Source organism: Dromiciops gliroides, chromosome 3 (genome assembly GCF_019393635.1).
Source record: "Dromiciops gliroides isolate mDroGli1 chromosome 3, mDroGli1.pri, whole genome shotgun sequence".
NCBI lineage: Eukaryota > Metazoa > Chordata > Mammalia > Microbiotheria > Microbiotheriidae > Dromiciops > Dromiciops gliroides.
The window spans coordinates 199,387,240-199,392,875 of NC_057863.1; positions in this window are offsets into that span (position 1 = coordinate 199,387,240).

Consider the following 5,636-nt stretch of genomic DNA (forward strand, 5'->3'; position numbering starts at 1 on the left):
GTACCCAGTGCCAACAAAGGGTCCCCTGAAATCTCTTTCTGACCAATTCTCTCACTGTCAGTAGGCTGAGAGCACCTGAGAATGCTGCTACAGTTGTTGCAGCTGCTTCCAAGACCTATTGCTTGTCTGAAGAGGCATGACCTGTGTTATGCTGTGCTCTAGGCCTGACCACCACACTGGGGAGATAGACCTTTCATGCTTACTTCATACGTTGCCTTGGTCTGGAAAAAATTTTTTCACTTTGACCCTGTATTGGTGCTGTCGATCTAAAATTCAATTTGAGGAGTTACTTTATAGTGGTTTAGATGGGAATTTGGAAGATTTAAGATAAATCCCTGCCTTTTTCTTCCATCTTGGCTTAATTCTCAGTTAACTTTCTAATTTTCTTATACCTTGCACCTACCCTATATAATTCGTGATCCAGTGACACTGGCTTCCTAGCTCTTAAAACAAATCACTGGTTCCTAGTTCTCCTAATTTTCACTAGCTCTTCCGTATTCCTGGAATGATCTCCATCTTCATTTCTACCAACCAGCTTCCCTGACTTCCTTTGGATACTGCTAAATTTACTAACTCCAAAGTAAGCCTTTAACCCCCTTTAATTTAATGTTTTCCTCTGTTGATTATTATTTCCCATTTATCATATATCTATATCTATCAATTGATAGATAATTTGTATGTCTTTGTTTGCATCTTGTGTTCCTCCCCCATCCCTAGCAAATCATGAGCTTTCTGAAAAGACTGTCTTTTGTCTTCCTTCATATCCCCAGTGATTAGCACAGTCCCTAAAACTAAGTAGGTTTTTAAAATACGTATTCATTTACTATCTTTTATTTCTTTCCAATTTTAATGGACCAGATTATAAAAACACTAAATAAGAATCTCACATTATTCTTTCTTTTATTCACTGCCTTCGCATAGCTTTAGGAAGAAGTAAGTTTGCTGTTTGCTTTACAGCTATGCATAATAGTTACTGTTTTCTATCCCCAGAGGTTAACTGCCTTGTTTCATTAATTATGCTAATAATAAATGCTTAGGAATGGTACAAAGTGCTATTTAAGTTTTGAAAAAGGAAAAAGCTTGGGGGGCTAATTAGAACAAAAAATTCTTTAGCAGAATCTGGAAACCCCATGACTGAATTATGATTTCAGACACATTGTTTTTGAATAGAATTTTATTTTCCAAAATATATGTAAAAACAAAATTTTAACATCAATTTTTTTAAAACTTTGTGTTCCAATTTCTCTTCCCCCCTCCATCCCTGCCCCCCCCCTACAAGAACTCAAGCAATTCAAAATAAGTTATACATGAGTAGTCGTGGAAAAATTCTCATATTAGCTAGTTGTGAGAGAAAACAGTCAAAAACTCCAAAACTTCAGTTTAAGGAATTGTCAAAGAGGAAATGAAAAAAAAAATTAAAAATGTGTTTCCATCTGTTTTCAGATACCATCAGTTCTTTCTCTGCAGATGGGCTGCAATCTTCATAAGTGTTTAAGGGATATATTATATCATTGCCTTGCTGAAAATAACCACATGCTTCCTAGTAGATCATCCCCCACTATTGCTGTTATTTTGTATACAGTACATTTCACTCTGCTTCAGTTCATGTAGGTCTTTCCAGGTTTTTCTGATAGTATTCGTTCATCATAACCTGTATGTAGTACCTTAAGCTTGACAGAGAGTTTTCTTCATAAAAGCCCAGCAAAGTAGGTACCATATGTTTTCCATTATAATCAATCATCATAACTATTTCCTGCAGGGCTAAATAGATTACTCCTCACAATTGGGTATGAAACCTATTCCCTCCATGAGCCCACTCCAATGTGATCAGGGTCCCTGAGCTAATTTTGCATTCTAAATTTTTCTTCCTCCCTCCTCAACCCTCCCTATGAGATCAAGCAATTCAATATGCCATAGTGGTGCAGTAATGCAGAACATCTTTATTTTCCTTGAAAGTGTTTTGTTTTTTACTGCTCTCTCCCCCAGTCTGCCCTTTCCTCCTTCCATTCTCTCCCTCCCACCTTTTCTCCCTCCCCTCTCTCAGGGCAAAAATATATTACTATACCTACTTGAGTATGTATGTTAGTCTTTCTTTGAGCCAATTCTGATATTAAGGTTCGCTCACTCCCCAACTCCTTCCCCCTCTTCTACTCTCCTCCATAAGCTTTTTTTTTTGTTTCCTTCATGTGAAATACCTCTCTCCAGACCATCTCTCCCCTTCTCACCTTCCCCCAGTTTATTCCTTCTATACCTCAACCCTATTTTGATGATGTAATCATGGATTAGTTAGGTGGCACAGTGGACAAAGCACCAGCCCTGGACCCAGGAGGTCCCAAGCCCAAATCCAGCCCTAGACATAAGACACCCCACCTGTCTGCCCCACAAAGAACAGAACATAAATGCTTTTTGGATATCATCCCTTCATATTCAGTTCAGACCTGTGTCCTCTGTGAATTCCTCACTAAGATAGTTCTTATGATTTCAAAGTGTTATTTTCCCACGTAGGAATGTAAACAGTTTGATCTTTTAGTATCCCTCATGAAGTCGTTTTCCTGTTTATCTTTTTATGCTTCTCCAGGGTCTTGTATTTGAAAGTCAAATTTTCTATTCAGTTCAGGTCTTTTCATCACAAATGCTTGAAAGACCTCTTACTCATTGAAATCCCATTTTGGTCTCCAAACGATTATACTCAGTTTTTCTGGGTACATGATTTTTGGCTGTAGGCCCAGTTCCTTTGCCCTCTGGAATATCATATTTCATGCTCTTCAGTCCTTTAATGTAGAAGCTGCTAGATCTTGCTTTATCCTTATTGGAGCTCCACAGTATTTGAATTCCTTTTTTCTAGCTGCTTGCAGTATCTTCTCCTTGACCTGGGAGTTCTGGAATTTGGCTATAATATTCCTAGAGGTTTTCCTTTTGGGATCTCTTTCAGGGGGTGGTCGGTGGATTCTTTCAATTTCTATTTTAGCTTCTGCTTCTAGAATATTAGGGCAATTTTCCCTCACAATCTCTTGAAAGATGGCCTCTAAGCTTTTGTTTTGGTCATGGTTTTCAGGTAGTCCAATGATTTTCAAATTATCACTCCTAGATTTATTTTCCAGGTCAAGCTTTTTTTCCAAGGAGATATTTCACATTACCCTCTATTTTATCATTCAATTGGATTTGCTTTACTGTGTCTTGGTTTCTTTTCTTTTTCTTTTTTTTTTTTTTTGAGGGGCAATGAGGGTTAAGTGACTTGCCCAGGGTCACACAGCTAATAACTGTCAAGTGTCTGAGGCTGGATTTGAACTCAGGTACTCCTGAATCCAAGGTCAGTGCTTTATCCACTTTGCCACCTAGCTGCCCCCCTGTCTTGGTTTCTCATAAGGTCACTAGCTTCCATTTGTTCAATCCTAATTCTTAGGCAGTTATTTTCCATCAGACAGTTTTTTAATCTCCTTTTCCATTTGGCTTTTCAAACTGTTGACTTTTTTCTCATGGTTCTCCTGCATCACTCTCATTTCCCTTTCCATTCTTTCCTCCTTTTCTCTACATCTTCTTTCTATTTCTCCTGCTTTCTCTTCAAAGTCCCTTTTGAGAGCTTCCATGGCCTGAGACCAGTTTATATTTTTCTTGGAAGCTTTGGATGTTGGAGCTTTGACCCTGTTATTATCTTCTTCTTTTGAGGTTGTATTGTGGTCTACCTTACCCCCAAAGAAGTTTTCAGTGGTCTTCTGCTTTCTTTGCCTACTCATCCTGGCTTACTATTTCTTGGCTTTTAACTCCTTCTTAAAGTGTGGTGCTGCTTCCAGGACACACTGTTTAAGCTATAGCATGGCACAGGGGATGGTTGAGTTTCTTCTCAGCCTGCTTGGCCTTGCTTTCATTTGATTTTAAACTCTCACCTGGGGGTTCTGGGGGGGGGCATGTGTGTTGGGGGGCTGCTTGTCAGCTCCACTCCTGTTCTCAGCTTCAGAGGGTCCCAGGTGTTTTGGGTTGAGGGAGGGCCGGTTTTAATCTCACCTGGCCTGTTCTTAGGTTCAGAGATAACCTCAGGCCTACTTTACTAAGCAACCAACCAGCAAAGCTTTCTGTGGTGTGGTTCTCAGCTTCTGATGAGACTACTCCCCTGCTCCCCTCCCACACCTGGGTCTCCCACTGCTCAGGATTTCTTCCTGGTTGCCTGCTGGGGTGGGACAGTCGAATCCTTCCCCCTAGTCCACTAGTACCCCTGCACTTACCCCCCTGGGCCAGCCGTTTAGCCAGACTGCACGTTCGGTTCCAGAAGATGCCGGTGCTGCAGCTGATTCAGAGGCACTGGGGCAAACTCCTCTGGCAGGTGTCTGGTGTGTCAGCCCGATTGCGGGGTTAGGCTTTATGTGTGGCCCAGCACAGCTCCCTGAAATCTATCTATAGCTGGAGAAAACTTTCAGCCCATATTTTTGTGTGTTTTTCTGCCCCAAGGGTTCTTTTATTGCTATTTTTGGGTGATTGTATCAGGTGCCCTCTGTTTAATGTCTTTCCTCTGCCATCTTGGCTCTGCCCCCTTCAGACACAATTTTATCCATAGGCATAGTAGAAATTTGTCACAGCAATATGGGCAACAATTGGAGCTATATGAAATATTATTTATTGCCTGGTGTACTAATGTTCACTTTTATCTACCTAAATATATCTTTAATGCACATATAAATATTGGGAAATATTGAATATTTTTCATTTGAGAAAATGTTAAACTTTCAAAAACATATTTTTAGTTTGGTAAAATCAAATGTTTTTTTTTCCAAATGTTTATGAAATTAAAAAGTAATAGAATCTTTGTCATTTTCACTTAATGCTTTAACTGCCATTTCAAGAGACTTATTCACCAACTAACATGTCTTTCTTTCTATGATTTTTAAAGCTTTTTGCTTCTTTAATTAATTTATTTATTTCTGTTTTTAAAAAATCTCAGACATATTAGTGAGGACTGACTAATCAGAACTTCAACAGCAAAACCTATTTACACTTAACCTTGACAATATACAGAATAGCTCCAAAAAGGTGCATCCTTTCATTGAACATTTTACTTAGAAAAAACTCTATTCAAGTGATACCCCTTTAATAGACCATGCTCTTTTTTTTTTTTCATTTTTCTTAACACACCTTGAAAGGTACAGGATGTCTCTAAAATCAGTGCAGTTTTCAGCTTTAATAACTATATAAGTATAAATTCTGCACACTTATATTTATAACTTTAAATTTGACAGGACAGGGCATCTTGCAACTCTCCATTTCATGTGCAGTGGTTTCTTTATGACACTTTCCAAGGCCTGAGGATTCCCACAACCTGGTAGAATTATATATGGCAGAATATGGTGACTATGTTAAATTGTAATAAGAAAATGTTAATTTTTTAAAATTAACCTTTAATTTTTTTCAAGTTTGTAGTATTTATATTTCCAAAGTTTAAAAAGAATAAAACTTCACAAGAACTTTTGGAATAACCTATATAGTACTACTACTACCACTACCACCACCAATAACAAGGATGATAATGATAACTAACATTTATATAGCAATTGAAGGTTTCCAATGTGCTTTTCATGCATTATCTCATTTGATCCTGAAAACAAACCTGGGGTGAAGGTACCATTATTAGTCCTGTTTTACAGATA